We start from the raw sequence: 19,171 nt of genomic DNA, 5'->3' as shown, positions 1-19,171 counted from the left end.
GAGTCATCTTTTCTAGTGCACTGGTGGGGCTACAGTTGAGGATGTACACAGTTGTAGCAACTGCATCTCCCCAATAAGAATTGCTCAATCCCTTGGTTTGTAACATGCACCTTGCCATTTCAACCATAGTATGATTCTTCCTTTCAGCTACTCCATTCTGTTGAGGTGTGTATGCAGTAGTAAGTTGCCTCTTGATGCCATTAAAACCACAATAACTTTGGAAAGCCTTTGAGAAAAAATCTCCTCCACGATCAATCCTTAAAAATTTGATCTTGCACCCTTTCTCATTTTCCACAAGGTCTTTAAACTTCTTGAATGTATCCAAGGCTTCATCTTTGGCCTTCAAAAAATATACCCAACAATTTCGTGAGTAATCATCAATAAAAGTGATGAAATATGATGACTTACCCAAACTCTTAGTTTGCATAGGACCACATATATCTGAATGAACAAGCTAAAGTGGGTGATGAGCCCTCCATGCATTGCCCTTTGGAAACTTTTCTCTTGCATGCTTTCCTTTAGCTCAACCTTCACAAACCTCCTTGTGTTCCTCAACCTTGGGCAAACCAGAAACTAATGCATGTGAGGTTAGAAACTTCAAACTATGAAAATTTAAATGCCCATACCTGAGATGCCATAACCAACTTGAATCCTCATAAACCATATTTGCCAAATTGTTGTTATGTTCACCAAACCTCAAGGGGAATATCCTATTTCTTTTCATAGGAACAACAGTGATCACCCTATTATCCTTATTCTTATCATAGATAGTACAAGTCTTATTCTCAAAGACTACTTTATAATTTTTTCTCACATAGCTGCCCAACACTTAACAAATTGTGTTTCAATTGTGGAGTATAATAAATATCATGAATACTCTTTATACCTTCTTTTGTTTGGACCTCCATAGCTCCTTTGGCAGCAACCTCCAATGATTTATCATCACCAAGCTGGATCTTGGATTTGAAACTTCCATCTTTTGTTGAGAACAACTTCTCATTCCCTGTCATATGGTTAGAGCATCCAGAATCTAGGTACCAAACATCTTTACTAGTATTTTCACCCTTGGCATAAGATAAAAATAAGTGATCAGGAGGATTCTCACTACTTTCTTGAGCATAGTTAACACTTTTACCTTCTTTCAATTTGCATTCTCTTTCAAAGTGACCATACCTATTACAATGGTAACATTGAACATTTCTCTTATCAAATCTACCTCTACCTCTTCCTCTGAAACCACCACTTCCTCTTGAGCCATCTCTTCCTCTACCTCTTGAAGAATTTTGGCTTTGCCCTTTACCTTGGCCTTGATTGATTTTGGCACTACTACTACTTGCATCTTCATTTTTTGTGATTAACAATTTAGAGGAAAATGCTTTCTCTACACCTTCAAAAAAATCTTTCAATCTTTCTTCACGAGACATCAAGGATCCAACCAATTGATCAAATTGTAGTTTTGTCAAATCCTTGCTTTCTTCTATGATTATTGCTACATGATTCCATCTGGGTGTCAAAGATTTCAACACCTTTTTAATCAAAACTTCATTGCTTACAGTTTCTCCAAGTGTAGCCATTTTATTGACCACATCTTTGGCTCTGACACAATAATCACTTATATTTTCAGCTTCTTGCATCTTCAAATTCTCGAACTCTCGCTTCAATGTCTGAAGCTTGACCACTTTAACTTGATCACTACCCTGGTAAGCTTCTTGTAGAGTCTTCCAGGCATCTTTGGCAGTTGTTGCTCCTGATATTCTTGGAAATAAGCTCTTATCAAGAGCTATCTAAATGTGAAATAAAGCTTGAGCATTCTTTTTCCTTGCTTCCTTTCTTGTTGTTCTTTCATTGGTTGTAAGGGCATTCCAATCAGTTGGCTCTTCATAACCTAATTCAATAATCTCCCACAAATCTTTTTCAATCAAAAAGGTCAGCATCTTAATGCATCGATAATCATAATCATTCTCATCAAATTCTGGAACGGGCATATGGTTAGAATTCGACATGATTAACTTTGGCAAAATTCCAACAATAAAACTTTAATCCAAAACAATTTTACCTGCTCTGATACCACTTGTAGAATTTTGAACCTGACCTATCCTCTCTAAACCAACTGATTAGCAAACAATAACAACAAAAAGAAGAAACTGCAAGAAGAAATCACAATTCAGAATAAAAAACAAAGTGCCTTGTTTTTTTGGAATTGCACACACCAATATCTTTATTGAAGCTTAATTAAAAAATTACATAGAGGCTGTATATATAAAGAATTTGCAGTCTAGAAGAATTAATAATAACTGTAGTTCTAAATATATTCCTAGCATTGCATGGAAAGCTACTAAGGCTCTCAAACTAAAAAAAGCAAACTACTCCCTAAATTAAGAATACAATAAGTGCATGCACAGCATGCTTTATTTACTAAAACAAACTCATGCAAAAAGCAAAACTAAAAATAGTCCTAAGAATTCATGCATGCTGGAGTACATGCTTTATTTGCATGAATAAACAAAAAAACTATTAACTAAATTAATCTAGCTGCATGCTAGAGCAGCATCAGTTATCAACAGTTTTTGCATGCGCCTTGATTGATAGCTCCGGTTTGTGCGGACCACTATTGTTAAAAAGGATTTATGTTTATGAGAGAGGGCCTTATTGAACCCTCAATTGACCTGCTATCCAAAAACATTTGTATCGAAGAACATAAAGTAGCCAACTACTTCAAGGTTAAAAACTTAAACCTACACTTCTCAGTAAAAGCAACCATGTCTGAATTATGAAGTACAATTTCAAACTTGCTGAAACTTGCTTTGCTTATCTTCATTCTGAATTACAGCCAATATATTCAGAAAAAGATAAACCCACTTGCAAGTTTGAAGTTACGTCATAATCAACTGCATTCCTAAATCCAATACCTGCTCCTCCCCATGCAGAAAGCTTCTTTTTCCTAATGGGCTCCATTTTGTGAATTAATTGTGATTTCAATTTCTTTTTCAGGAATGACATTATATATAAAGCAATGCATCCCTTCTAAGAAGATTATGTCACAGAAACCATTCTGCTGATAAGAAAGGAAATTTCTGGACAGCCTTTCAGGTTGATCATATAGACTGGAGTAAATCCTGTCGAACATCTTCAGAGATTGCCCAGATCTCAAGCTACTAACATTTTTCGGACATTCTCCACCACTTGGTTCCTCGTGTGACTATTCCCTAGGGAGAGATCATGCCTATCATTCAGAAGAAATCTATAGACTTCCCACTGGGAACCACCAATAATATTCCTCCCAATATCCGCCTGAAATACCAATGCATACACGAGAGATGGAATTTGTCATGGCCCATTATCCAACAGAAAATCATTCCACAATCTCTAGAACGTATGACGTCACTTTTAAAAGAAGGCAGCTGCAAAATAAATATCATCCTAGTAACAATAGAATAAAGTTAGAAAAATAATCCTATGACCACGCCTCCAAATTGTACATTTGATATCAATGCAGATTCGAGAGAACTTTTCCCTATCAAACCACACACATCCATGTTATGCATGACAAACTTTTCAATAAGGAAATGAGTAGGAACCTAAAAAATAAGAACCATCCGAATAACTAAAGAAAATTATGGGAAAATGGGCACACCGTAAAAATGCAGATGTCGAGCATTTTCAAAGCTAGTGTAACATCTTACAGCACCCGAGGCCTACCCCTTCCAGATAGTTCTATGGGTGTGGCAACTAAAAGCTCAGTATCTGGGCCACGGTTTGTCACCATCACTCGTACTGGATTGGAGATTTCCATTTCAAGACGAGAACAGAAAGCATTTTGTTTATCATGGTCCAAAATCTTTTTTCCATCTGCTTGCAAGACAAACAAATCCATCTCACAGAGTCCTTTTGCATTTGTTGATAATCTCACATAAGCCCCCTGCAAATATCATGAAACCAAAACAAATTAACCAAAGAAATGAGGTTTTACATAGAATAGAATGGAAGAAAAACACTCCAAAATGATACACTTGAACAAACCTGGATATTATAGTCCTTCAAAGTTCTCATGACATCATAAAGAAGGCCCTTTTGACTCTTGCATGATATTTGAAGCAAAGTATGCGCAGGACTCAAGGAATTGTCCAGAGACACAGAAACACTGCTTTTCCTCCCATAACCCACTCCATTTCTCAAATCTGTCTCAAAATCAGATAGACCATGACTAAACATATGCTCTGCCACAGATGGTAAAAGTGATGTAGTTGTACACTCCAAGCCCCCAAATTCAGGACTGCTTAACCGAAGCTCACAATAAGTACTAGATTCACCTAGCATCTTCTTCAAATAGTTGCAAGTAGCTTCCTGTCTCTTTTCAGTGTGCAAGAGTTCCCGACAATTGTAAAGGTAATGCTTGTGATTGTTAGCAGGATTTGGACTCAGATTTCAATTTCAAGTTATTTATTCTCTATTATAGATAAATCTTACTCTTCTCCTGGACATTATAGAAATGTACACTCCAGTACGTAATTATTACTCTCAAGTGAATCTATCATGCTACTTTGTTGATTATAACCCAGTGTGAATCATCCACCTGTTCCTATGCTCTTGGATACCAAGTAAATGTACACACTGGTGGATAACTAGTAACCTTACCTTAAGTGGATGTATTTTGTTACTTTGACAATCGTATGCCTTGCCAAGAAGTTACAACCAGCAAGGCTCTTAATATATTATGCATCATACATGTATATAAGACATAACTGGATAGTTGAGGCCGATTTTGGTTCTAAGTTTCATATTCCATGAATTTCTAAATTACAACCACCACTAAAATACATCAATCCAAGCTCTTCTAAGCATCACTAATCATATCAACGTTGATTATGTTATGTTGAGACTCCAGGAAATAGCTGATCAGTGTGAGGCCTTCTACAATATTTATATTATTGTTACGATAAAACTTTATTTGTTTGATGTATTTCAAGTAGAGAGACAGTGCAGAGGCAAACTTTTCTGCATAGGAGGAGCAATTTGCATGTATTTTGAAGACATCACAGCTAAGGAGTATCAGGAGTTCCTATACACAAACATTACTAGGTAGTTGGGATTTTTCCTGAAACAATGTAAAGAAAGGCAGTTAATTTTCAGTATCTTGATTAGAGGAGTGTAAAGGTATGCAATTAAAGATATTGAATTTTAATGGTTTTAAACTAGAAATTTACGAAACCTTGGTGGAGACAGTCCAACTCAAACACTGCAGCTAGAAAGGGCATTAGCTAACTCGGGTGGTCTACATCCAACTTCTTCAAGCAATGTTCCAAAGTCCTCCCATTTATCTAACGTCAATTCCAAAATTGCTAACATTCAGGAACGGATCAATAGAATACAGAGAACATTCCTGTGGTCAGAGCCTCGGAGACAAATAAACTGCAGCCATACAAATGGTGTCCAAGCCAAAGTAATGTCGAGGTGCTGCCCTAAAAGCAAATGCTTACTGAATAATCAATAAAGCTTTGGGAGATAACTTGCTGGCCTTACACTCAAATTAAAGTACGTGGAGTAAAAACCATTTGCCACAAATATCACTGCTGGTATATAGGTGTCTCAGTTGGAAATTGGAACAGGACAAAGAGTGAAATTCTAGGATGAATCATGGTTAACAAATAAATAAAGCTTCAGGAACCTAACCTTCAGAGACCTCAAAGATCTCAAAGAGCCAATGGAACATAAACACGTACCAGGTTAAAGATAACATTGAAAAACATTCCTTCTAACTGGCATTTCCATCTTTGATTTAGATCTAGGCAGATTTGACAATGCTGTTGAGAAACTAAATCTTCTCCTTAATTTCTTGCATATCTATCTTACCTCAACAAAATTGACTTAAATGCACTTCGGCTAAGGCAAAAGATATACTGTCAGAGCAGGATGCAGATGGGCAGGAAACTCTACTCTCCCCCAAGATGCAGATTTTCCCTGGAAACAAATTTCAATAAAATAGGGGCTCCCAAAAAATAAATGTTTTGCTATGGTTTGCAGGGCAAAACAAGATTCCAACACAAGGAAATCTTTTCAAAGGGAAATTATAGGGACCCCCAGCATATTCAATGGAAAATGCATGAACAGTTGATCATCTGTTAATCCACCACCCCTGGTCAGATGAGCTTTGGAGATAGTTCCTCTCATTATTCCACCCCACAAAATCGACCATAGGTGCAGGGTTTGATCATGCCATGAAAATCAGATAAATTGAAGGAAATATGGAAAGCCAATCTGGGTATATGAGCTGGAACATTGGCTAGATAAAAATAAGAGAATTTTCCAAGGCCACTCTTCCATAACTATTAGCATTATAAGATTTGATTGTCAGCAAGCTTAGAGAGGGTCTACAGACATGGCCTTCAAAGACAACCAAGGTGTGCTTGGATGAACATCTGCTACACAGGAATGGGATGCTCAAATTAAATTACTGCCACCCTCCTCTGAATTGTGATAATTCTGAACTTAATGGTGCAGCAAAAGCCTATCCAAGCCCAGATGGAATTGGGAACCTGGAGCATTCTCTGAGATCAGTATGACCACCCTGCTTCTCCATGACCAAATCCATCTATAATCTATGTTACCTCTGCAAAGAATCAAACAGAGGCTAGAGCTCTACTCAAAGGAGTAAGAATTGTGTGGCCAGCAACTCCATCGATAAATGTAAAGCAGAGAATTGATCATTAGACTCAGGAATCATTAATACTCTAAACATAGTGATACCATATGGCCTCAACCACATTTATAGGGAGGCCACCAAGGCTGCTAATGTCCTAGCCACATGTTAGAAAGCAAGAATATTAAGTAGGCATATGAACCTTACTAAGGAGGACCAAATACTCATAAATGATTGATGAAAAAAGATTTATTGCAATTATTTATAATTCCCAACTATTTCAAAGGAAAACAAAATCTGCCTAACCACAGTGAAAATGACATCTGACATTACCTTATGATCCTGTCATCATGCTCTCAACTAAACATGGAAAAGTACATGTATGGATTAACTGTGGTGCATGGATCTGACCCAGTGATGGATACACTTTTCAAGAATAGCAATCTTATTTGCTTATTTTTTCTAGGGTGCTGAGAATTTGCTTTCACCTTCTCTCACTATTGGGTTTTTTCCTTGTTTGTCTTTTACAGCAATGTACAGAACCACTTATGATTTGGGGAAATATCTTTGTTTGGCATAATCTGAATTTATCCTTAAAATTAGTTAAAATTATTGCTGCTTCTGATTTTGGAGACCTGGAGACATGCTAGATGTCAACAATAGGCTGAGCCTTTCATTGGGTAAGAAACAATATATTTCTTCTGGTTATAGAGCCGTATCTTCTTTTTGACTAAAGAAAAACCTTAAGAATGTTGACATTCTGCAATGTGCACAGCCTGCATAATTCAATGCATCCTTAAAGTTTTGCATTTGAAACATAACTTCTAAGTTTGGCATAGTTCCCCGATAGTTTATATAGATTTTAATATTAATGTTGCCTCTCGGCCATATTTGAAGAATGGAGATAAGCCTCCATCTGCACGTCTATGTGAAGTGAAAATCTTATTTTGAAATAAAAAGAAAATGTCATTTGATTGTTTTCTTGATGACTAAGCTGAGGGGATAAATCTGGAAATATCTGTCTATTAATATGGTTTACCATTTCTACAATAAAAACTTGCAGTCTTTCACCTTCGGATATGTAAATTGTGTGGAATATGATAATAGTGGCAGTCAATATATATATTTGTTTGCAATTCACATACCTGGCCCCTGTGCAAACGAGGCAGTAAAATTGAGCTTTCTCTGTAAAATTGGTTCGTATGCTAAGATTGCATAAAGTTCAAACGGCTAATTCCAAGGTTCCTCCAGTGCATGGACGTGACTCAGTTGTTTGATGGGTTTGCTATTAACCCAAGGGGCCTTACGTGTGTTCAATTGAAGAAGATGGTAAACTCATGCAAGCTCAAGGATTTCTATATGGATGATTTGCAATGAAAGCCCTAGTTTTGAATTTTGATTTTCGAATTATGCAGAAAGTAAATGAGAGTAGGGTAGAGAGAACTATGCTAAAGCTAATCTAATCCTAAGAACAAGAGACGGGATCACTCATGCAAAATCAAACCACACTTCGCTTCGCCAGCAGAGCACAACTACGCGAAGGCGGTGCAATCTTCAAAGGGTGTGTAGAGGTTTTTAAGATCACCAATATGGACCATCGGATTGAACAATCTTCATTGATGATCGGAGTTAAGCATACACACATAACAAAAGGCTCAGGCTAACTTTGCATGGTATACAACAATCAGCTACACACCAAAAGTATGAGCTCGGATTCTGCAACGAGTACTCCTATCAAAACCGATTCTCCTAACATGTAAGCAAATCTAATCTAACTGAAGAGAGCAAGACCATGCAGATTGGTAAAATAGGATTTTGACTTGATGGATAAAATTCTTTCTTTCATGTTCTCCATGGATACCTTTGTTTGGCCTCTATATTCTTCCTTAGGCATTATTTGCACTTCAGAGAGGGAATTTTAAAGTTTTCAATGAATTCCAAGGCACTCTTACTTTGGCACCCTTCCTTGATGTCTAGCGTAATTCTTCATAGGGCATGGAATTTTGATGATTTCGTGAATCCTCCATGATGGTGTGAGATTAGCGCTCTTTCTAGGCTTAGGGCGGAATTTTCCTTAAGGCAAGGATTTTTACTTTTTTGATACTTTCCATGGACACCCTTGTTTGGCGCCATTCACCTGGCATGGGCACAATTTGTTTAGGAGGGAGGAATTCACTATTCTCCATGAATTCCATGGCTCCTTCTATTTGGCGCCTTGTGTACTCCTTGGGCACTATTTTTACTAAGGCAAGGAAATCTTGATTTTCCACGTTCTCCATGACCTCTTGACTTTCATGCCTTAGACAAATTTTCAATTTTCAAGCTTGAGCATGGAATTCACCATGTCCTGGAATTTGATCATTTTTCATGCCTTAATCATTCAGGAGCACACCTCTGTGCATGGGCGTGGATTCCACTTGGGAAGGAAATTTCATGCTCTTCACATTTTCCATGACTACCTAAGCCTGGCGCCTTCTTCATGCCTTGGGCGCTATTTCACTGTGACTACCTAAGGAATTCACAAATTTCTTAATTCTCCAAGCACCCCTCAATTTAGCACTTTCCATTAGACTAGGGCGCTATTTCTATGTGTAGAGGAATTCACACTTTGTTTGGAATCTTCCATCACTTCTTTGTTTTGGCGCCTTCACCATGCCTTGGGCGGAATTTCACTAAAGGCAAGGAATTGAATGCACTTTGATCTTTCCATGACCCCTCCATTTTGGTGCCCTGCTGAGTGTTTGGGCAAAATTTTACTATGAAGGAGGAATTTCATTGAATATTGAATCCTCCATGACCCCTCCATTTTGGCGCCCTGCTGAGTGTTTGGGTGGAATTTTGCTAGGAGGAAGGAACTTTGACCATGGAGAAATTCTCCTTTATCAGAATATAAATATGAAATATAACATTTAAAGTATGAGAATTATATATTGTCAAGATGTTTGAGAGTGGTTTTAGGTCCCTAGGAATCATAATGCAAATTCTGGATTTTGGAAGATCTTTCAAATTTTTAGACTTAGTTAAATTTCAGGCCATTTTAGGATCAGGATGATAGTGGTGGATTGATGTGAATTTCCAGACTTGGATGATTTTGCATGCTTTCCTCTTCTGGAATAGGAGTTCCAAACTTAACCATTTTTTTCATCCAACTTGTTTGCCTTTTGACTCTTCTGGATTTAGAAACGATCTTTCAGGAGCGTTCAGTCTTCAGCGTCTTCAGGGATGTTCAGTTTTGAGTGTTTTCCTAAGAAGAACCTGCCAAAAATAGATTTTCCCAAATAGTAAGTGTTTCAAAATGCCAAGGTTTGGGCAAAATAGGTCAGAAAAGCACTTACTAAAAATAGAAATTACTAAAAATAGTAAGTTTGAATTTTGGCAAAATTAGACCAATCTGGGAGGCAGTGAAACTTAATAAAAATAGTAAGCGCTCAGAATTCGCTCAAATTTTATTCGGAGGTTCCTTGAAGGATCCTGAGAATTTGCTCAAATTTTATTCGAAGGTTCCTTGAAGGATCCTGATTCCAATTCTAAGTTCAATTTTTCCAAAACCCTAAAATCTAGGACTGAAGGCAAAAACCCTAAAATTAACAAAACGAGTCCTAGACTTAACCAAATTTGCTCAAACAAAAAGAATACTTGATCAATTCAATCCCCCAAACACCTGCAAAGCAAAGAGACTGGGGAGACTATCGCGAAAAGACCCAAAAAAATAAAGCCAAAAGAGCGAAGGGGCCTAAAAAGAAGGGGGTCCCCATTGCACTGGGGCGATGTGTGAAAAGGTCACAACAGGACCTTTGTGAAGATTAGTGCAGTTGTATTATAAAGGAAGACACTGAAGCTAGTTACTATGTTATTCCATGATTAATGCTCCACTCTATATGACTGCTAAGTGTCACACTTTTTTGTTTCCAGCCATTGTAGCCAGCTTCTTCTATATGGGTGGAGCACCCAATCACAAGCACCATTTACCTATCAAAAAAATTGATTAGGATGTTCTTGCTATATGAGAAACTTCCCTTATGTTAAAAATTACAAACATGAATAAAATTCAGGGAGAGAGAGAGAGAGAGAGAGAGAGAGAGAGAGAGAGAGAGAGAGAGAGAGAGAGAGAGAGAGAGAGAGAGAGAGAGAGAGAGAGAGGGAAAGAAAGAGAAGGGAGGGAGGGTGAGAATAGGATTAAGAGAGGGGGGGAGAGAGAGAGAGAGGGGGGGAGGAGGAGGGAAAAGAGAGAGAGAGAGAGAGAGAGAGAGAGTAGGGGGTAGGAAGAGAGGGATAGAATAGTATAAGGAGAGGGGTAGGGGGCGAGAGAGAGATAGAGAGAGGAGGAGGAGGAGGAGGGAGAGAGAGAATAGGGGGTAGGAAGAGAGGGATAGAATAGTATAAGGAGAGGGGTAGGGAGGGAGAGAGAGAGAGAGAGAGAGAGAGAGAGAGAGAGGAAGAGAGTGAGAGAATAGGATAAGGAGAGGGGGTGAGAAAGGCTTTTAGAGAGAGAGTAGGGGGAGAGGGGGTAAGATAGAGAATAGGGGATAAGAAGAGAGGGAGAGAATATGATAAGGAGAGGGGAGAGAGAGAGAGAGAGAGAGAGAGAGAGAGAGAGAGAGAGAGAGAGAATAGGATAAAGAGAGAGAGAGAGAGAGAGAGAGAGAGAGAGAGAGAGAGAGAGAGAGAGAGAGAGATGAGGTAGAGAGAGAACAAGAAGGAGAAGAGGGTGAGACTCAACAGAGAGAGAAGTGTGAGGGGGAGAGAGATGAGATAGAACTCAAGGAGGATAATTAGGGCTCAGAATAGACAAAGATGGTGATGGGGGAAGGAAGACGAGAGAGAGGAAAAGAAGAGAGACATGCATGTATACAAACATATATACATACATCTATATAGATATATATAACTATAGATATGCATATATACATACATAAACACATATTATATATGTATGTCTATACATATGTGTAGTATATGCTAAGTTTACAAGCATACATTTTGATGTCTTCATAACCCGTACAGGTTTTGTGAAACTCAAAATGATGTTTTTCATAACCCGTACTGGTTTTGTGAAAATCAAAATAATGATTTTTCATAACCCGTGCAGATTTTGTGAAACTCAAAATTATGTTTTTCATAACCCATATTGGTTTTGTGAAACTCAAAATTATGGTTTTTCATAACCTGTACGGGTTTTGTGAAACTCAAAATGATGGTTTTAGTTCTACATAACCCATATGGGTTATGTAGAAATATGAGTGGTACTTTTTGTTTTTCAAAACCCGAGCAGATTATCTTTCACATCAGATTCTGTGCGGGTTTTGACTTGGTAAGAGGGTTGGAAAATGACCCTAAGGCTTGCAAGCCCATTTTCCCTCCATTTTTGTCCCTTTACACGTTTTTTCATCTTCCAACATGATTTCTCGATTTCATCATCATCAGGTTTACAAATGATCAAGTGGTTATCTCTAAAATTACCACCATAATCTCACACATCTTCTCATCTTTCTAACCATATAATTTTTTTCATTTTTAGACAACATTAGCATAGTAAACTTTAATTTTCTTTACCAGTGCCTTGACAATCCTCACAGACATACGCCTACCATTTTTTTAATAACTTTTGATATACTTGACTAAATTAAAATTAAATTACATATTATTTTTCTACACTATATTCTATACAATTTAAAAAAAAAAAATCATTTTCGATTATTTTGATGCAAGTTATGCCCAACACACGAACATGTCTCAAATTTCCAGGATGCGGTCACTTCAAAAAATCATAAAAAAAAAATACTCAATGAAAAATTACAACAAAATACACAATTTTTAGATCTCAATCTTACCTATCATCCTATGAAAGGGTTTTGCAAAATACTAGATCTAATTATATATTTTGTGCATCTCACGAAAACAACCATGTCATGTTTTTCAGAAAAAATCAGGAACAGTTTTTCGTGCGAGAGAGGTTTGACCCTCTTAATCTTATCCAATTTTTAAAAACTTTAGTATTTTAGAAACTAGATTCGGAGTACTACAATTCTTATTCTTTTCTCAACTCCTAGTTTTGAGTGTGTGACCTTCAAATATCTCTTTGAAGTTCAGGTTTACCTGTTTTTAGAAGAAGAAAAAAGTGGCCACTTATACCCCACTTTTTGTTCACCATCTTGGTGCACTTACCCATTCATCTTAGTAAAATATGAAAAATCATAATCATTCACATTGATAATCACTGCTCATAATATATGCATAAATAGTTGCATTGATTATCATCATTTGTAATGTGGACAAGTATAGTAGAAACTAATTTTGGCATTTTGATTATTATGCATATGTAAGTAGGTAAGTCATTTTTATGTTGAAAACTGAGATATAGCAATGAAGAAGACTTTCAATGCCCCTTATTTAATTTTACATTGAAGAGAATATGCTAGAAAATTATTCTTAAGACCACATGATCATCAATAGTTCTTAGGCATACACAAATAAGTATATGGAGAGTTTCTCTATATGAATAGTTTCTCCATGTAAAACTATAATTTTGTTCATTTATTTAATTTTATCTTATTTTTATTTTCTATTTTCTATTGAACCTAAGTTTTAAGTTGAGCATTAAGGTCTTTATTTCATATATATTAAAAAGGAGAAAAATAGAGAATTAAAAAAATGTATACATTATGGATTAATGTTCTTATTTCAACAAAAAGTGTGTGAGTGTGTGTGTGTATAAAAGAATAAATTATTGTAATTATAATTACTTTCATTTCAAAGATTAATAATTTATTGAATTATTTAAAATTAGAATGCACAAAGAAAGGTTCTACAAGTGAAACCAAATTAGCACAAATAGCAATATTTATCATATACAATGAGAGAATATGTAATGTACATAATGATCTTGTCTATGTAGGCAAGGGTGACCAAGTGAGAAGATAGGACACAATGACTGACTACCCCTCCGAATATTGAACACTTGTGATCTCACTTGACAAGTGTATGAGCAAGTTTCATGTGTGTATATAGTATGTGTCTCACAAAGTGAAGGTGTGTGTCTTAACCACACGAGGTGAGACAAAACTCTAAATCTCCCTAAGTGGAGACATAAGCTATGTGAATAGAGGTATTTCTAGGTACGCTAAAAGATAACTAATTTGATAAAGTCACTATCTACACCAACACCCACTCCTCTTAAGTGCAACTTAGGAGTAATATATGCAAAGATGATGATTCAAGGATATTATGTGTTTGTGTAGGTGATTATTTTTCTATGTGTCATGTTATAATTCATTTTTTGTATATTAATGTATATATATTTTATTGTATTAGGTGGAGCTCTAGAATAGTTTTAGAGGAGGTTGATTCAAAAAATTTAAAAGTATCCATCATTGTATGCATCTCCTTCCACTTGACATTGAAAATTATTTTGTGATCTCTTTGCTCCCCCTAAAGGCAAGTGGCTACATTAGGGTCCTTTTTTGTATGTCTATATGGTAGTTTGTACGTATATTTTTGTATTATACATATGTGACATTATATTCCTATATAGATTTGTTGTAATCCTATATGACTTTCTTTTACATATATTATACTTTTACCGACCTATAATATATATTCCTATATGGCTTCGAGTTTAATACAATTTGATCTTACCAATGCTATCTATATTTGTTATAAACAATTAATTGAATAAATTAATAATTACATAAGTAAAAAGAGGGAATGAAAGACATGTGTTTTGATAATAAATTAATATACAGGGTTTATGGATTACAAATTTACTTCCTTCTTCACTATCTTTCATGAATCTTAACTTGCAAACATTGTCCTTGACTCAATCATTTAAGGTGTGTGGATTGTCTTCATCATCCATATAAAGTCACCCAAGGGCATAGATATCACTATTATTATTCTTTTGAGATATCCATACCTCTCATATCTTCCAATATCTAACATGATCTTAACTCTTTCTTGTTCACTGCTTATTCAACAACATACCATTGTACTCTTTATGCCAATCTCTCTATTTGTTGATGTCATCTATAATTGATTTTTTTAAATGACTATGCTTGTCTAAATGATAGGTTTTCATTGTCATTTAGTATTGTGTTCTACTTCATCCTAACAACTATACATTTTCATATGTGTTTTAGATTTTAGAGTCCTTCCATTGATTGTATCACTTGATTTTAAGACAAATGTCATTTGTTCGTTGATTATGGATTGATTGTTTCTAACAAGTGTCATATTATCACTATTAGGATTGTATTATTATAAGGATCTTTCTTGTAAATCCTTATTAATATTGACCTCTACAAGTCACATGTTAACTATCCTTGTCTACAATTTATCCATCTTGGAGCATAATTGGCTTCTTTGGAAGCATCTTGAATTGCTATCATTCATTATCCTTTCAATTTTTGTTTACTTTGCAAACACTACCTTAATGGATCCTAGAATTTGGATATGTCATGCATTCATAATATTAAGTTGTCTATAGTTTCATTATTTCTCTTGGTGTTTTCAATGCCACCTCTTATCTTTATGTGTGTGGTAGTAAAATAGTCAAGTCTCATACATAGGACTCTCAAATATGATGAGAATTAGCCTTATGTAACATGAGCCATGAATGTGTATTTAATAGAGGAATATATTATTATTTGTGATGCTAAAAAACCTTATCACAAGATCATATTTAGTGATATGAGAAGACTCCAATGGAATGTCCAAGAAATTATGATGGTAAAAGTTATAAATTTTCATTTATTAAAAGGCCTCCATTGAGCTAGGATGTTTTTTAGCATATAGAAGCATTGGTGGTAAAATATGTAATTTCAAGGTGAAAGAAGAATATGTGAGAGTGATTGAGAAAATAATCACTTTGAAATTGTGAGACTAGAAAAATAATAATGGTAGCACTACTTTCAATCCCATAGCTTATGGAATACCAGAGTCTCAAAGCCAAATAGTTTTGCAAATATTGAAAAAAGATAGATTACAACCAAATGAATCTAATAAGAAAATAGAAGTTCCTTAATTAATGATTGATGTAGTAGATGTCACAATGTTTCCTAATTGGATATCCTTAAGAAATTTTTATTGGTGATTCAAAAACTAGTGCTAGATACCTCTTGGAAATCTCATAGCTCTTGACCAATATTAGGTACTAATGAGGATGTCTTAGGTGTGATTGTCTTTGGGCATTCACCATATACCTTAAGGTTTTATTTATTGTTTTCTTAGAGACTATCCACTATCATACATGGCCATTAAAATAATATGGAACCATTATCATGCCATTTTGAACCATATTACTCATGAAATTATTATGAGAGAAGCTCAAAATATTTCCTTAAGGTTTGTACAATATCACTAAAAGAGGTAATTGATGTGGGTGGAAATGGATCTCTAGGTTAGCTAATTAAATCTAAATATCTCAATTTTAAATAACATTGAGAATAAGAATAGACCTATCTATTATCCCAAGGGAAAGCTAATCACTAGGTTTCTTGATCTATTTTGTGAAAAAGAGTGAGATACTGAAGTGTGTTTATGTGGACTAGGCTAACAATGGCTAGATGGATAAATTTAATAGTATGCAATAGATATGGGATGAAAGAAATAAATAGTAAATAAGATCTAAGATGGAGATACAAAGAGGATCTTGGCACTAAAATATAGATCTTATTGTGCTGGAAAGAAACACCGAGAACCCTAGTTTAGAGATGATGGAGGTTTTGAAAGATGATTTAAAATGTAATTAGGAAGCTTTGGATTCTCATCTCTTAAAAATATGGATCAAAGTAGTAGGACATGGGTTCTAGGAACCCTAGTTTAGGGGATTTAGTCCATCCAATGTCTAGTATTATTTGTCATTTTCTACTCTTCTCATCTATAACTTTCTTATTTCTAGATCTACACTTGCACACACGAAAAATGGGAACAAGGTGTCTTGTTGGATATAGGGGCTTGCATAATTCAAACCTTGTGTTATTTTTCATACTTCTACAATGTCTACTGATGTGATAAGAGTGTGTTCCCTCCTAAGTACATAGGTTAGATAAATGATGAAATTCTTAAATGACAAAATATTATCTCAAGTATGAAAACCTCTCTTGAAATATCATGCAAGGCTTGATGTGATTCTCACATGCTTCAACATGTTTGTGCATTCTTTCAAAATGAGAAGACATAATATACTTGATCATGATAACTATAGTAGACATGAGTACTTGAATGGTTGAACTTTCAACTTGAATATAAATATGCACTTGATTATTTGAATTGGATTGCATAGGCTCAAATAGAATGAAGTTGTGCTAGACTTTGAAATGAGAAAGGGATTTGTATTTATATGCCATTTACAAATTTTTAAAATATCTTTTTGGGGTAGACCAACAAAGCAAGGTTTATTTATGCAAATTGCAAGGTTGGTCCATTCATCCTTTTAAATTTGAGCCCCCTTTGGTAGGATATATGTTGGGTGTCATACTCCTAGAAAAATGCACTAAAAAGGTTAGAAAAACAAGGAATAAACCAAGGTTTTTTTTTAAATCTAGAAATAAAACACATTCATGCAAAAATCGGGCACAAATGAAAAATAGGTTCTAAATCTAGTGTGAAATTGTTAAATTCAACAATTTATGACAACATATTTAGCACCCACTTTAGTGGGGGCAAGTACTTACGTTCATAGCCATTTGGTAGAGTATAGAGAATCCAAATATATTTTTGTCAAAACATTAAAGAGACAAGATGACTCCAAGCTTTGAAAGGCAGTATCCCCCTAAGACTTGGGGTCCTATCAATCCATAATGTTAATATAAAAGGCCAACAACATAAAACACAAAGTAAACATATATTAAAAATATAAGGTTAGGAAAAATTTGATCATCATTATAAGCATACATGGGGCATACACATCACATGCATAGGGAATGCACAATAAATAAGGCATGACATCTAAGACTAGTAAGATCAATAGTTTCTTAATAGGATCCATATCTACAAACACATGACATGACTTCAAGGACTAGTAAGATCCTCAAATAATTACAAGGATACATGTCCAAAAACACACAAAGTGTGGCCTTTGGGACTAGCAATATGCACAGATACTTATTCAGAGCCATGTCAACAAGGGTTCATAATCACGATGTTAACAAGTTGTGTTATGCTAGGTGGGTCATGAACAAATGAATACCTCACAGGGTAGTGAAAATTCTCAGATATAATACTTATGATCTTCACACAAATTCTATTAGAGATTATTAGCCAAGCAAAACACATTTTTTATTGGATAATTCTAATTAATTTCTATCAACGTTAAACAAAAGGGTGCTAGAGTAGCACAAACAACTTAATTGTATGTGATCAAAGTGAACAAATAATTGTGCAGTGTGCACACAAATTCACACACCAACCAAGAGAAATTCCTCCACCTTATATAAAGTAATTTCACACACCAACCAAGAGAAATTTCCTTTAAGGTAGTATACATTCAAATATAAGGATGTCATAATAATGAAATCCCCCCAACATAGGTAAATAGAGTTGAAGCCACATGCAAACAAGAGAAAATAAGGGATCCAAAGATTACAGGTCAATATGACTATAAGATAAATATTGTATATCAATAGTATTTATTTGAATTGACATCTTTCCTCAAATACATTGGAAGGTAATGATAACTCAATGATGAACAGTGAGTACCAAACCGGTACTGAGAGGGGGGGGGGGGTGAATCACTACAGACATAAAATCTTCTCCTGAACCGATTTCACTACAAACAGTGAACTTGACTGACAATCACTAACACTGGTCTAAACCAAATTACTACCGGTTAAACTCAATGCGATTGTGAAAGACATAAACTAGCAACACTTAGCTTTCAATACAACCTACTCCCTCATTTCCACTTTATCCTTATGCGTAAACATATATTCTATCATCTAAGATACAATAATTTACTAGATCAACATGACTCACCACTAAACAAGCAATAATGAAACATCACATGAAAGAGGCATCACACATGACACACATATAATTCACGTGGAAACCCAACTGGGAAAAACCATGATGGGGATGAATACCCACAAGCTGTTTTTGAACTCTTTAGAAGTCCGCTCTGTTAGGAGCCTAGTCTGGTTAAACACTGTTACAATAGGTTTTGTTACAAACCAATCATGTTAGGGATCACCCAGTTAAGGGATGGCTAGAATACCCAGTTAAGGGTTAAAACCTGTTAAAGGTTACCTTGTTAGAGGATTTTATGAACTTAATGGCTTTGAGTCACCTTGTTAAAGGATTTGCAGCAAGCTGGTTAAAGCTACCCTGTTAAGGGATTTTCCAACTGTTGAAGTGATTAGAGATCAACAGGTATTACAATGATCTAGTAATAGCACTCAATGCCAATGCAGATCCATTTTAGTTCCTTCCATCTGCACACACACTTTGCAGGTATCAATTCTCTTATTTGGTCTAGCAAGAATCACGTATCTCTGCACTTAGATACACACACAACATTTGCCAACAACCTCAACATGAAAC

The 19,171-nt window shown here is 35.5% G+C and overlaps 1 pseudogene; it reads right to left on the bottom strand.

Annotated features, from left to right (window-relative positions):
• Positions 1 to 2,779: 2,779 nt before the first annotated feature.
• The window catches only part of LOC131044931 (ACT domain-containing protein ACR9-like), a 35,360-nt pseudogene continuing 18,968 nt past the window's right edge, over positions 2,780 to 19,171 (bottom strand).

This window comes from Cryptomeria japonica, chromosome 1 (genome assembly GCF_030272615.1).
Source record: "Cryptomeria japonica chromosome 1, Sugi_1.0, whole genome shotgun sequence".
Lineage (NCBI taxonomy): Eukaryota > Viridiplantae > Streptophyta > Pinopsida > Cupressales > Cupressaceae > Cryptomeria > Cryptomeria japonica.
This window is presented reverse-complemented; position numbering and strand designations above follow the sequence as displayed.